We start from the raw sequence: 16,535 nt of genomic DNA on the forward strand, positions 1-16,535 counted from the left end.
ATATATTGGTTATTATTAACAGTATTTATATACCGCTTTTCAACTAAAAGTTCACAAAGCGGTTTACAGAGAAAAATCAAACAACTAGTGGCTCCCTGTCCCAAAAGGGCTCACGATCTAAAAAGATGCAAAAGAACACCAGCAGACAGTCACTAGAAAAGACACTGCTGGGGTGAGGTGGGCTAGTTACTCTCCCCCTGCTATAAAGAGGAGCACCCACTTGAAAGTGTGCCTCTTACCCACTTGAAAGTGTGCCTCTTATTGGTTGTGAAACAAAATAAGTTAATGTTTGGCTAAAATCACCTGGCCCTAAATTTCTATCATGCATTCCTCCAGCAAGATTAGCACATCACCTTTGCATCATATACAGTTCTGTACGAATTGAATTTTAGTTTGAGTATACAAGTTTTGGGGATGTTTCAGGGGAACTGTTTTGAGCACTTTAAGTGATTTTTCAAGGTAAGTTGAGTGAAATGCACATTACTGGAACAAATCTCACTGTGTTAATATACTGAATATGGATTTGACATCTGTTGACAAGGGAGCATGAGAATTGCCATGCTTGGGAAAGGTTGTAAGGTCACAGTAATGCTGCTGAGAGTTTTGTGGCACTTTTAAGACTTAACCAGTTGATTTCAACATAAGTTTTTGTGGATGTCCGCTTCCAACACATGAAGTGTTGTCCTCCATTGACATATATATGTGGGACCGGAGTTGTAAGATAATAGCAAGGGGTTAGGGAGTAGAATATGGCAATAATTCACAGAAGTATTAGTAGATAAAGCAGTCTGCCACCTTGCTTCCTGGGCAACTGGCTTTTACATGGAAGTAAACCTTTCTTTGTGTCAAAGATTACCTACATTGAAGTGCCTGTCCGCAAAAAAAAAAAAGCCTCTGCTAAAATTGGTTTATGTTAAAGTGAATTTCTGTTTCACTAAATGAAGGTTGCATATGGGATATTTCCCATAAAAACCAGAAAACTTCAAGTTTACAGCACAATCATGTGCATATTTAGACACTGTTCACTAGTTCCAGGTAAGTTTATGGTTGGTGCAGGTGGTGGGAGGGAGTGGGAGGAATGGGGACATTCCTGGGCAAGGGGAAACCAGAGGCAGGGAAGAGGAAGGAGGAGGTTATCCAATGGCAATAGTGCATGCTGAATTTTATCCCATCTTTGTTAAACTTGACCCCCTTTTCCTTTCCTTTGACATACACCACCAAATATTTTTACATACCTCCTGCATGTTGTCCAATCACTCCCCTACCATACAATGCAGTGTGCACCTTTATGACATAGCTGCATTAGCACTGGTGATGGAGGATAGGCAACGTTCTATGCAACATTCTGGTGCCAATGCAGTCACAATGCAGCTCTACGGTAAGGGAACAAACATTCCCTTATCTAGAAGAGGCCTCCATGACTGCCCTCCCCCCACTGCAGGATGCAGCACATGCCCAGTTGGCACGGCTGCATCACTGCTGGAATGTTGGATAGAATTGGGCACATAGTCACACAGGCCCATGAGCAGGACCACCCATCCATGGGGCAATGAATTCTGCTGTGGGGCTTACTTCCTAATTAGTGTGTTTAGGATTGCAGGCTTAGTGACATGCAATCCAAAAGTGTGGGTCGCACCCAACTGGTGTGTTGCCAGCCCAAGCACAGTGGGTCACAATTTGGGCCCTCCTGCCCACTGTTGCACTGGTTGGCTCCAAATAGGAGCCTTTCCAGAAGACCCATTACTTACCAAGACCTCTCCTAGCCTAGCCATTCACTCTACAGACTTATGCACTCAGAAGCCCCTGTAAACCACTTTCAGTTTTTGGAGGTCACTTGCTGTTTGTTCCCAAAAACTGGAATTGGTTTCGAGAGGCTTCTGAAACCTGCAGGGTCCTGTAGAGTGGGTCAGCAGGCTGGGAGAGGCCTCCAGCACCACCAGGAGCATCGTAGGCTACCACAGAGGATGAGGTGGGTTGTGGTACTGCAAAGTTTGAGAACCCTGTTTGTGACCCTCCCCCAATTGCATTCAAATTCCTGATTCTATATTGAAAAATCAGTAAAAATAGATACAATGTGAAATTCCCTTTGTTCTCACTATGCAAAATATATTCAACTAATTTTAGAGCATAATATTTGAATAAAAATTTATACACATACTAACTGTAAATGGAGTAACGATTAACACACACCATATGAAGTTAATGAAATGCATGAAGGGTTGTGTGCTCGGTCATTACTTTTTGGAAGATGCTGCAGTAGGTGGTGGCAGTATTGGCAGCAGGAAAGAGGTTTCAGTGTTCTTGGGAGTGCTTTCATTTCTGGCAGTTGTACTGTGTGTTTTTCAGGGCAAGAAGCCTTTATACGAGCCTGCAAATACAAAAAAACACCACTGGCAAAAAGGAATAGCATCTTAACAGTTTATTGCCCTCGAGCTCTGTACATAAAACTGCCATTACCTTAAAAGAGAGGTCACAAAAAGAACTGGGTACTGAGTAAAAATTATTTAAATTTATTGTAGCCAATATTATGGCTAGGAACCCATGTATGAATCCAGGCTGAACTGTATTTGAAAGCTCTCTTAAACATTCTATTTATTGCAGTCCTGTTAGCCTAAAATGAATGTAGTAACAGTTCTCTAGACAGCAGTCTTGAAAGACCTACAGCCCACACATAACCCCATGTTAAGTGTTCTATGTTTCATTTTTTTTACCAGGTTCTTTCTGGTACCCGATATCAGGTTCTTTCCTTAGTAGTTCTCTTGTCAGCTTCTCATTCTTATCCTGGCCAGAGACTATGTGTGCAGCAGTCCAGGAAAACCAGTCAGTGCTCAAATTTCAAAAGCTAGAAAGGTCTGCCATGGTAGCAGGGTTGCCATGATTCTATTTTATCATGAGGCAATAAATTTCTGTTGTTCATCACTTCTACTTTATCGTGCTTGGGGACCTAGAAAAGTCCTATTGTAGTTAGAGAAACATTACGAAGGTTCATAAAGTAGCACTGGGTTGAGTTGTGTTACTCTTAATTTGGGATGCACAAGCACTATCCAATCACTAGCCTGTGATTCTCACACACCCAGAATCCTGGACTCTGAAATCTCAAAAGTGCTCTTGAGGGAGGGGAACATCTTTTTTTCTAGTAACATTTTGTGGCTTGACCACAGGGAAAGTGATTTTCCTGTGACAGAACCACTACCTTATGGAAAAACATCTGGAACCCCCAGCAACAACTGTTACTGTGAAGGAAGAAATTTGGGTTGTCTTACCACAGACTACATACGATGCTGCATAAGCCATATACTTGGACAATGTGCATGGATGAGGACAAATCCCTCTGAAGTATTGCAGTTCATGATTTTGCTATATTCCATAATGCATCTTCTTCCTGGTTACTCTTGTCTCCAGTGGTGTTCTGGGGGGGGGGGGCAAGGAGGGCATATGTCCCAGACAACACATATCTGGGATGGCACTACCTTCCTCACCCCTGCCCGCACCCATCCGGGGGGCCTTCAGAGAGCCAGGGAGGCTGCACGCCACCTCCCTGGTCTGATACTTTCTGAGGCCTCCAGAATGCCAAAAATAATGCTATTTCTGTTTTTGGCCCAAAACTGGAAGTTGCAATTTTTTGTATTCTGGAGACTTCAAAAGGCTGGGGAGGTGGTGTGCAGTCTCCCTGGCTTTCTGAAGGCCCTGAACAGCAGGAGGAGAAGTGGCAGAGGGGTAGGGAAGGTGATGCCTGTGTGGCACAGGGGCCTGGATCACTAGTGCTTGTCTCTGTTTCCTTCCCCTTCCCCTGATCTTTCTTGTGTCAAATTTTATACTGTAAGCTCTTCAGCATAGGGATTTGTGTTTATAAAGGGCCCATGTGCACTGATGATCCTGAAATAACAATACAATATTAATAATACGAGTACAATAGTACCTTTAGGGAAGGTATAAGAGATGCCAGGATGACCTAGGGGAGCGGTGCCTTGGAGCAATAAGAGCAGGTGAAGTCCTTCCTATGCTTTGTTTTCCCTTTTTACAGGCCAGTAGCTGAATGGAGAAGAAACTGGTAGTTCTACCTTCTACCAACATCCCAAGCTAAAGCGACCGAATAGAGAGGGACCCTCTGGAGACAGAGAACACTGTCTCTGGGGTTCTTATTTAAACTCCAGGCGTTCTTATTTAAAATCAAGACTACAGTAGCATCTGAGAGTGAATGAACATGACCACTCCTTGCATTACCCATGAATTTAGATTAGGCAGGCAAGAGTCAGAAGATTTTATAAAAATGCAGATGAATGAAACAAAGTGGGGCAAGGGACATGGCAATAGACAAAAGGACCAGCCACCTGCCCTCTGCTGGATAGATACAAAGAAAAGATTGACCAAATTATTTAGTCACTAGTACCATGCAAGAGATAGAGCTGAAAAGCTATTCAAGAGCAAAGCACATAATGCCCCCACATGCAGCCTGGCTTGTCCTACATGCAGCCTGTCCACTGCACCTTGGCACATCTGGAAGCGCCAGTTGGTGCACCACGTGAGTAACACCCCAGCAGATATTGCATAAGGCCAGCCATTGGATGGCCCCAGTGATTTGGTGGCAGTTTGGCAGCAGGCCACAGCCCACAGCAGGAACTCTGAGGTTTGCCACCTTGGCTAGGTGAGTCAGCTCCCTGACATTAACGTTATATATATGGTGACTTGGCATGTGCTATTTAGAAAGTGTTGAGACCCTGGCCTTAACCTATACAAATGGGTTTGACTGTCCAATTGGTACATGCATGCCAATTTCAGTAGGAGCTTGCCGATTCCAGATAGGAAGAAGGATGTATATGCACATGGCTATGATTTATGGTGTTTCAATAAATAAAGGACAAAGGTGGCTGCAGGAGCTTATCCCAGCAGTTATTAGGTTGCTGAGCCAGCACACAGTTTCTTGTGGGCTAGAAGTGTCCAAAGATAATGACAGGGAAGGAGGGCAGCATTCATCATACCTCAAAATAACCAAAGGCGTACTCCTAACCCCTTATGTCAGTGCTTTCCAGCACTGGCATAGCGGTGCCAATGGGACGTGTGCTGCATCCTGTAGTTGGGTGTCATTCATGGATGCCTCCTCAGAGTAAGGGAATGTTTGTTCCCTAACCTCAGAGTTGCATTGCCTTTATGTCAGTGTTGGAAAGCACTGACATAAGGGGTTAGGATTGTGCCCCAAGTTGATTTACAGGGTTGATGTCACATCGATAAGGATCCAGATGGTCTTGACAGCAAGTGAAAACATCTTTTGGAGTGTTCACCACCATCTACAGTTCTGTGTGTGGAATGTCACCTTTGCTGCCTCTGGCTTGTGTCTCAGCAACCACTACTTCAATATCTTCAAAAGCAAACCTTGCCTATCATCACCAGTGCCAAAGATAAGCATTGCACAGAGAAGATAATATGGCTTGGTGTTGTCTTTGAGTCTCTGTTGACTCTGAATGAATGCTATGTTGTTTCATAACGCCTCTATGGTGTTTTGTTTTTGTTTTTAAATCTGGCTACCGCTAAAACTACCATTGAAGTATTTGGCACACGTCTCTTCTAAGTTTAAATCAGCACAAGATCCACAAATGTGCAGAACTTACGTTTGTGGAATGTTTCTAGCCAAAAATGAACATCTGATTATAAGGGAACATCCTGTCCTAAAATCAAATGTGTTGCTTTTCTGTTTGGGCAATGGACTCACAAGCCTAAGGAAGAGTTCTGTATCACTGGAAAGCTTGCTTCCTTTGTTTTATAATTTAGTTGACCCAATTACAAAATGTCCTCTTGCCTGCTTTATTGTAACTAGAGCTGTGCACACCAAAAACCTCCATTTGGTTCTTTTCACTATACTGGTGATGCATGTATAGGGGGCTCTTAGTGTGAATTTGCCAGTTTGTTTAAAAAACAAAAAAAAGAGCTTTTCCTGTTTTTCTCAGGTAGATGGATTGGAAAATATTTTTCAGGCTATTTTTGGTTCCACGTTGGACTTCCCCGCTTCATTGCTGGGCTCTGTCCTGGTACTGGATTTGTTCCTCAACAGTTTTTCAGGGGTTGACAGTCTTGTGACATCCCCAGTTCTGGCCTTGTGATGTCATCAGGCCTCTTCCCATAAGTCTCAGCTTTTCTGTTGCACCTGTAAATTCAGTTGCCGATCTAGCCTATGGTGAGTGTGGAAAAGCATGCATGCATAATGGTAACATCTCAAAGGAGCATACCTCAGGGCTGAAGATGGTCTTCAAGGCCAATTCAGTGCATGAGTCCTAATGGTCAAGCTGGACTATAGATATTTTCATCTAGCCAAAATAATCTGAGTTATCTGAGTCTAGCAGCTTCTTCTAGGAATCTGATACCTCACTTTGGAGGCAATAGCCAAGGAAGGAACTGGTAAATTTAACTAGACTGCTTTATCTACTGCTGGGTATTCAAGGTAAGAAACTCACTGTACCCCAAAGAGAAGAGACCGACGTTTGATTTTTCCAAAGCATTTCTTATATTTTGGCTACATATTTTTTTTCTTATAGATGTGTGTAGTTAATTGTGATGCAACTTAATCCCATTTCTGTGGCTCCTATTCCCCCTTAAATTAACACATTTGGTATCTACACAGTACATTCCATTATGTTTCTATTTCATCAGCTTTTCCTAATACATAGCCAGTCTTTGCTGCAAATTGACCATCAGGCTTTTCTAAAACAGGTTCCTGACTTCCATTATTAAAGCATTTTCTCTTGCAGCTCAAGTCTGCTTGTCAGAACCTCTTGCTCTGCTAAAATATGGATAGTTCAAAGCTATTTCTATGCCAGGTAAGTCGGGCAGAGCTATTGATTTTCATGCTTTGCCCCAAGACCTCTAGCTTCTTGAAGGCATCATAACACAGTACTTGCTTCCTGCTGCTTGGGAAGGAGAACAAGTGTTTGTACATTTGCACTGAAATTTTTGTGTTGCATAAACATATTGACACATGCTCACTCAACTTGCAAAACAATATGTTTCAAAGCCTTATAATTAGACACTGACGAGGAATCTCCTGCTATTGCTACCAAGCACAAGATAGTGTGAATTATATCCATATTGCAACACACATGTAAAACACTTCCCAGTCTGTAAATTTAGATGGCCACCAGCCTCACTTGTGCACCTAGGCTCTGCTTTGTGTGAAGTTACACTTTTCAGGGTGGTGTTGCAGATACTGACCAACCCCCCTGAATTTCCACACACATTTAACATCCAAGACCAGCTACTATAACATCCATCCTGCTGCACCATCTTTATTGATTTAGAAAGGTGTTTCTCAAACTGTGAGTCGGGACCCACTAGGTGGGTTGTGAGCCAATTTCAGGTGGGTCCCTATTCATTTCAATATTTTATTTTTAATATATTAGACTTGATGCTACCATGGTATGTGCATTTGGGGAAATGTTACAGACCTGTACTTTTAACAAGCTACTATGTATATTCTTTTAACAATGATAGTAAATGGGACTTACTCCTGGATAAATGTGGGTAGGATTGCAGCCTAGGATTGTTAAAAAATTTTCCTGCTTGATGATGCCACGTCTGGTCATGACATCACTTCTGGCGGGTACTGACAGATTCTCATTCTAAAAAGTGGGTCCCAGTCCTAAATGTGAGAGAACCACTAATTTAGAATATACCTGATAAATAACTTCTCCCATCATACTGAGCAAGTCACTCCTCTCTAAATGTTCTGCTTTGACTTCACGGTTCTAGTCCTTAGAATGAAAGACATTATTCCAAACTATACATATGTCTGATGTGAGCTGATGAGTTTTAAGAACAAACTTTTGAAAAGAATTTAATATTGGGGGTTTACCAGTAGTGGTATTCAGCTTTGTGGGGGGTGCTATATTTTCTGCACATTGAAAATAAGAAAAAGACCTGCATTTTGAATGAATTAAAAACAAGTACTGCGTATAAAAATTGACAATATTTTAAATTATAAAGACTCTACAGCAATAGCAAAGGCAACATTCCAATCTAAATTTGGAGTACTGCTTTAGGGACGCGATCAAGTGGAATGTTCCATTCTGCCTTGAACTAGCAGCAAACTGGATGCCAAGTAAACAGCATAGCCAATTGATCCAAAACTAAAGTCAGTATCTCCAGCTGCAACTGGAATATACTTCAGGGCAAGAGTTTGTGTTAAATTAGGGGTACTATTTTTTATATTTTGAATCTCACATAAATTTTTGTGGTGACAAATTCATTTTTCAGAATGACTTGTATGGGACTGTGTGTAAAGTGCTGTTAGAGTAGGTCTTGCTTCTCGGCATGTCCCCTCCAGAGACAACCAGGGTCACAAACAGAGGGAAAAAATAATGGCTTTTGTATGTAAATAAGCAAAGGATTGGCTTTTTGATTGGGATGATGGGCAACAGCTGAGGGATTATTTCTTGTCTTGCAACACTCAGTCAACGTTTGGGAGGTGCAGGGCATCTCTGATACTGCAGCAAGCACAGCTGGCCTTAGGAGCTGTAGGGCCCAACTGGAAACAGTTTTTGCAGGGCTCCAGGTTCACAGCCAACGTCGGTGGAATCTTAGAGGTATAAATAACTTTTATTATAGTCTTTATATCTCTGTGGTGTAATGGAAAGCAATAAAAATGTGTGCTTTAAAAGTGCACGTGAATTAATGGACCAAATGGATCCAAGCACATTTTTATATGAAACTGCATGCAAGACTAAAGTAGATTACCCTAGAGTGGGCTTCCTTTGGCCCAACTGGTCCAATTGGCTTAAAACTGGCCCTGGCAGCTAATGAAGAATTCTGGGGTCAACACCTGGTCTATAGCATGAAAACTGAATATCACGAGGCACTCGTCTGTGAATTAAGATATTCAAAAGTTGAAAGTTTTGAAACTCAATGATGGTTTCAAAACGTCTGCGCATGACTTACATAACTCTGGTTGATCTCTGTGGTTGAACGTGCAGAATACTGAGTGCAGTTTGTAAGCAGCAAATATTTCCAACTGAAAACTAGATGGTGCTCTAGAGCCAGCTGTTTTTCAGCACCTGAAAGAGAGGGGAAGAATTTGGTTCAGATGAAACCTTTCTTTTCTGTTCATCAAAACAGCACTTGAAGCCAGAACGTTCTTTACTGTTTACACTGCTGTAGTAGTGAAACTGCTTCTGAAACTGGAGCAACTTGTGAGTGTAGTGGTAAAAACAACAAAGTAAGCAGCAGCTTCCCATAAAGTTCCTTTAGTCATATGTTGATAGCTCATTTGTATCATGGCCAGGGTCTACAGCCTCCTTCCACCCTATTTCCTCCTATTGCTCTAGTACAGTAGTTCTCAAATCTTTTAGCACTAGGACCACTTGTTAGAATGACAATCTGTCAGGACCCACTGGAAGTGATGTCAAGGTTGGAAGTGACATCATCAAGCAGGAAAAATTTTAACATACCCATATGACAAAATCTAACTAATTAAAAGTTTACAATAAGTGTAAGTTAAAAAAATTATTTAAAATAAAGAAGAACCTTCCTAACTCTTCCAAGCAGTTCCTGATCTGTTTAAAAAATATCCCCCAAACATCCCAAAGGCTACAATCCCATCCACACACCAGGAGAAAGTCCCATTGACTATCGTTGTTTAAAGCTTGTTTAAAGTACAGATCTGTAACTTTTCCCCAAATGTAGTCACATACCATGGTAGCATCAAGTCTAATATATTAAAAATAAAATGCACATTGAAATGAATGGGGACCCACCTGAAATTGGCTCACAACCCACCTAGTGGGTTTCGATTCTCAGTTTGAAAAATGCTGTTCTAGTAAACAGGATGACATTTGCTTCCATTGCAGAACTGTTTGTTTAATTTTTTTTAATTGTCCCAAATGAAACTGGGGGGGGGGTTTAGAGTGTGGTTTTGTGCAATTTCCTTGCTCTGCTGTGGGGGAGGGGGATGTGCAGTTATGGAAGCCATGCTGGTCTGACTTCCACTTTAAATGAAGACGAGTTCAGAGACACTCCACTCACTGGTCACAGAAAGCACCACCATTAAACTGATCTCTCCAGTGCAACTCCCAAGTCCAAGATGACTTTTTAAAAAGACAAATATTTTATATTCATAAATTTCCAAGAGTTTCATTACAGGTCTTAAAGGAATTTTTTAACTTCTACTTCCTTCAGCCATTCCTTTCTAAATTGCAATATATTAAATGAAATCCACAATGAATATTAGATACAAGAGGCCTTTTGTCCTATTATGTGTTGGACTGAGGTAAGCTCATTTCTCTATGAAAACATAATTGGCTGCCAAATCTGGAGAGGTCTTGCCTATCAATATCACTGACTTGGCTTTATTTTACTCTATCCCAGAGACGATGCCAATTGTGAAAGAACTTTGCCCACTACATTTGTATACGAAACACAACCTTTAACTTATCACTTACGGATTACAAGCAAAGTTCATTCATTCTGAATGCTTATTGTACAAATATTAATACATTCCATTAAGTTCGGGTGCAAGTGGAAATCACAGTATCAAATCCCAACTTAATGTTAAACACTATTGTTTGAAATTATTTTGCATTTTGGAAGTTTATTTAGCTCTTAAGTCCCAGTTTTTTTTTGTTGATAGTCATTATGTCAAATGGACCAAATTAGCTATTAGAAGTGAGACACCATCAGATGAATATGAATAACTTTGTGTTATTGTCCATAGCTTCTCTTTGATGCTTGCCTATATTTCAGGCTTGCCTCTTATTTTTCTTTATCAGGCCACAGATATATCAGGCCACAATCTTGCAGATTTCTCCCTCTTTCTGGAAGTATTGGGGAAAACACCAACCGGAAACAGGATGTAGGGCGAGGTAAACTTCCACTCTCATAAAATTCCCCATACTGGTTCCCAAATGTTTTAGCACTGGTACCAACTTTTTAAAATGATAATCTGTTGGGACTCACCTACCTTTACAACACTTAAAAATAAAAAATAAAAAAAATGGTTCACTTCACCAGCTGCTCAAGCCTCTGGTTTGATCCTTTTTACTAAGGTGGGGGTGGGAGGTGACACTTGTTGAGCTTCACTTTCAAACTCTTTTATTTTTACCTCATTGTTGACAGATGGTTTGTTTTATATCATAGATTTCTTGTCTGCTGGTGGAATTTGTAGTTGAATTACTGGGGGGAAAGTGGATTTTTCTGAATGGAAACAGATGAATGCTGCCAATGACCTTCTGGCCCTTTGTATTATTGTGTAAGAGACTGTACAACATTATGTCTTGTCATAACACATCAGAACTGCTACATTTAAAGAAAATTAGTAGCATTAAAGGAGATGCTACTTTTTAAAAGGAAGTTGTAGTAGAACATTAATATCAAGTGAACAAAGGAATTAAGGGGATTCTGTACAGTATTATCTGGGACTATGGGGAATACAGTAATTACACAGTTAAGCATATTGTTTTCCAGAGTGAAGCTTTTTCAAAAGTGGTGATTTTATGCTGTTTTTTCATACTTGGTCTCAGCATAAGTATAATTTTTTCCGTCATAAACAGTTAGTACACAGGTATCCTCAGTCCTGCTAAACAAGATTGCTAAGTCTTGCTAAGCAGTAGGATTTAAGCTTTTAGGGTTCTGATTGAGTGTAAATCCCATTTCTTCTTTTTATTAAGTTTTTCTTCTGTTTCTGTGGATTGGGATGAGAGTTGGCTATCCTTTCTTATTACTGGAATGACAGGCCAGGGTTTGCTCCAAAATGCATTTTTTTTAATCAATTCACCTGTGCTCTTGACCTCACATTACTGTTCCAGTTATAAGCTTGAGTTGATTCCCTGTTAGACCTCAACAAGGGTCAGTTTCCAGGACTGAGGGAAACTTGCTGCCAATCCAAGTGGGCCAGAAGCAGGAGGGTCATCAGAAATAGGCAGGGAGCAAGTGTAAAAAGTGGCAAACAAGGTAGTTTGAGATTGGAGAGACCAGAGCCATGCTTTTGTGCCTGCCACAATTTTATTTTTCTCCAAAGAGCCAGATGCAGTGTTGGTGCAGAGCATTCTGGAGCGACTAAGATGATTACGGGGCTGGGGCACCTTCCTTATGAGGAAAGGCTACGGCGTTTGGGCCTCTTCAGCCTAGAAAAGAGACACCTGAGGGGGGACATGATTGAGACATACAAAATTATGCAGGGGATGGACAGAGTGGATAGGGAGATGCTTTTTACACTCTCACATAATACCAGAACCAGGGGACATCCACTAAAATTGAGTGTTGGGCGGGTTAGGACAGACAAAAGAAAATATTTCTTTACTCAGCGTGTGGTCGGTCTGTGGAACTCCTTGCCATAGGATGTGGTGATGGCGTCTAGCCTAGACGCCTTTAAAAGGGGATTGGACAAGTTTCTGGAGGAAAAATCCATTACGGGGTACAAGCCATGATGTGTATGCGCAACCTCCTGATTTTAGAAATGGGCTATGTCAGAATGCCAGATGCAAGGGAGGGTGCCAGAATGAGGTCTCTTGTTATCTGGTGTGCTCCCTGGGGCATTTGGTGGGCCGCTGTGAGATACAGGAAGCAGGACTAGATGGGCCTATGGCCTGATCCAGTGGGGCTGTTCTTATGTTCTTATGTTTTTTTAATAAATGCACTGTTACCCCACTGGCAGGCAACATTTTTTTCCCCCACAATACTCCAGACTGATTCGGCATCCAGGACACTGTGTGAAAATGAAATGGTGGTCACTAGTTACGCCAAGGAATTCTGTGGTTTTTGTTTTTCTTTTCTCTGTCATCTTTTTGTGTAATTTAAACGCCTTTTAATAAACTTCCTTTATTTTTCTACAGTATTTTTACCTGCCTGATCTCAATTTGCTCATGTGGGAGCTGGTTTCCTCTAACTTTCTACTACTGTCTGATTTTAAGGGGTCCCTGAATTTGAGGGTTGTCTGCTACTTAGCAAGGGAGGTTTTCCCAAGGAGGCCTCCTTCTACTGAGAATTCCCTAGTTTTGGGAGGTGGCAGCAAGAACTCCCATTCCACTCCAGCACAGTTCCAAAGGTGAAGTGAGAGCTGGGAAGGGGGTCCAAGTTGCTGTAGGTGGTGGGCCTGTCTTGCCCTCTGTCTCTTCTTATAGTCAGTTAAGACAGATTCTGGCATTCGATGCAATTTCTAGGGCTAAGCCCTGATTTTAAGAGTTTTCCTGCCTTCTGTTTTGCCAGAATTTCTTGCCTTTATATATTCCAAGAATGAAATGGGTGGCAACAGTAGATGGAATGCAAAGCTATTTAGTTAGGTAGGGAAGTTGCTTAGTCCATGCAGATTGAGTGAGGTGTCAGCAAGCCTTCTCTGAAATCTGACTCCTCTCTCCAGTGTACTTCAGGAGTATCAGCTACATTCTGTGATCTAAAGAGCCTTCATGGAAAGCATTTCAGAAATTACATTCCCAGCTCATTAAATGTAATAATGAAAAGCACTTTGAAAGCAAGTCTCTTTTGTGGATGGTTACAACAGGAGTGCATATCATAGATTTAGGAAGGGCTGGCTTGCTCATTAGGTGACCTCTTACAGCATCACCATAAAAGACACCCTTTCAAAGTCCTGTGCAGACCATCACATCTTTAGTAGATTTCCAGTAGGCTGACTCTGGAATAATTCACGTTACATCCAGGTCTGACTACGATGCTCTACGGGGCAAGGCTGGCTCCACAAGTATAGCCTGGTGGAACATGTGCGAATGTCCCATGCCCACACCTGGGCCTACACCCATATCTACAAACCTCTGAGATTGTAGAGGCCCACAGGATCTGTCCTGGGACTGGTGCTTTTCAACCTGTTCATAAATGACCTGGAGACAGGGTTGAGCAGTGAGGTGGCTAAGTTTGCAGACAACACCAAACTTTTCTGAGTGGTGAAGACCAGAAGTGATTGTGAGGAGCTCCAGAAGGATCTCTCCAGACTGGCAGAATGGGCAGCAAAATGGCAGATGCGCTTCAGTGTCAGTAAGTGTAAAGTCATGCACATTGGGGCCAAAAATCAAAACTTCATATACAGGCTAATGGGTTCTGAGCTGTCTGTGACAGATCAGGAGAGAGATCTTGGGGTGGTGGTGGACAGGCCAATGAAAGTGTCGACCCAATGTGCAGCGGCAGTAAAGAAGGCCAGTTCTATGCTTGGGATCATTAGAGAAGGTATTGAGAACAAAACGGCTAATATTATAATGCCGTTGTACAGATTGATGGTAAGGCCACACCTGGAGTATTGTGTCCAGTTCTGGTCGCCATATCTCAAAAAGGACACAGTGGAAATGGAAAAGGTGCAAAAAAGAGCAACTAAGATGATTACGGGGCTGGGGCACCTTCCTTATGAGGTGCCTCTTCAGCCTAGAAAAGAGATGCCTGAGGAGGGACATGATTGAGACATACAAAATTATGCATGGGAAGGATAAAGTGGATAGGGAGATGCTCTTTACACTTTCACATAACACCAGAACTAGGGGACATCCACTAAAATTGAGTGTTGGGTGGGTTAAGACAGACAAAAGAAAATATTTCTTTACTCAGCGTGTGGTCAGTCTGTGGAACTCCTTGCCGCAGGATGTGGTGATGGCATCTGGCCTGGACGCCTTTAAAAGGGGATTGGACAAGTTTCTGGAGGAAAAATCCATTACAGGTTACAAGCCATGATGTGTATGTGCAACCTCCTGATTTTAGAAATGGGCTATGTCAGAATGCCAGGTGCAAGGGAGGGCACCAGGATACAGGTTATCTGGTGTGTTCCCTGGGGCATTTGGTGGGCCGCTGTGAGATACGGGAAGCTGGACTAGGTGGGCCTATGGCCTGATCCAGTGGGGCTGTTCTTATGATCTTATGAACCACTGGTTTACATAGTAAAGTAAACCAATAAATGGTTCCCTGTCCCCAAAGGATTTACAATCTAAAAAAAAAATACAAAAGAAACACCAGCAACAACCACTAGAAAAAACGCCATGCTGGGGTGAAGAAGGACAATTGCTCTCTCCCTTCCTCTTTGCCTGCTTAGTAGAGGTTTTATTATTTATTATTTTTATGAATATTTATATACTACTTTATATACTATATACTACTATTTATATACTACTTTATATACTACTACTACTACATAAAGCAATTTACACAGGAAAAGAGGAAGAGTCCATTTCACAATGTGGTGAACATAAAATACAATTGATACATTAAAAGCTGGATGTGTCAGTAATTGTTTCCCAGCCTTTCCCTGCCCAGGAATGCAAGCTCATCCAGGATCAACTGAGCTTTCTGGCTCTATTTGACTCCAGGTTCCCAGACAGGCAGAAGAAATTTTTGGCAGATGGGAGGGGAAGTCCTCTGGGAGACCAGTGTGGGTGGCAACATTTGAATCACTAGAGGTGTGATAGCCTAATATTCTCCTGCACCAACATTTTGTCTTTCTTTGGCCGGTTGTGTTTCACACTTTTGATTTTCTTTTGTACTAATGTAGTGACCTGGGCGTCTTTTCACAGGGGGCTAAAATAATGTCTATGGAAATGCAGGATAATCCCTGAAGTTTGCAATTGTTTTCCAGGCCTGCGATACATGTTTAAAAACCTGCATGTTCCCAGACAACTCAGGCCAGAGTACTCCCATGAAAGAAAATGGGATCTGGGATATCTCTTGATTACACTTATGATTTCAGCTCACCATCCAGTCCTAACTAGTGCTGGTGCAGCCAGGCTGCGTGGCCTGCAATGTATCCAGTGTTAATTGAGGTTGGTTAGAGGCTTCCTTGGGATAAGGGGATATTGTTTCCCTTATCCCAAGTAATGCCCCAGCCAGCCCTATGGGGCTACTTGGATCTCTGTCAGCTATTTAGCTGGCAGAACAAGTGGCTCTGTGTAGGGATGCCTGCCTTGGGAGGGGGGGTTAGGATACAGCAGAGGAGGCCTCTACTGATCCCACCACCCTGGGCCTAACCCACCCCCTCCCAAAATCACCCCCTCCCCACCTCCTAAATGCCCTCCTGGCCCCTGTGTCATGTGGTGCAAAACTCACCTCCACTGGCATCTGGAGGCCTGGTTGTAGTGCTGGTGGGCCTGTGCAGGTTGTCCTGCTGGTGCTGCTTACTCTAGAGGAATTAAAAATTGCTTTATGGCACTTCTACGACAGCTTGTGCCAGCATAGTGATAGCTCATACTGGTGTAGCAACCGCTGCACCGGCTCTTCCCAAACATAGGATTGTGCTGTCAGTGCCAGTGTGCTAAATCAAAAAAGTGCATGTTCTGGGGAAAAAAACAGATTCCTTATGGTTTTACAGGATCAAGGCATTATTCCTGTGTAGTGGAGAACATAGTCCATGTTCGTTATGCAGTTGCCCCAGCCTTCAGTCAGAAGAAGAAGGAAGAACGGGTAAGTGATCAGTGCATGATGAATCTATAACCGTATGTAGACTACGAAAGTTGGATGTCTACTGGGGTTGCCAACCAGACAGTATTTTATTGGTCAGATAAATAGCATACTGCCAGGTAACCATTAATGGGGTCTGAAAACTAGTAAACTCCACACTCCTACACAAACTCCTG

The sequence above is a fragment of the Tiliqua scincoides genome, chromosome 6 (assembly GCF_035046505.1).
Source record: "Tiliqua scincoides isolate rTilSci1 chromosome 6, rTilSci1.hap2, whole genome shotgun sequence".
NCBI classification, from domain to species: domain Eukaryota; kingdom Metazoa; phylum Chordata; class Lepidosauria; order Squamata; family Scincidae; genus Tiliqua; species Tiliqua scincoides.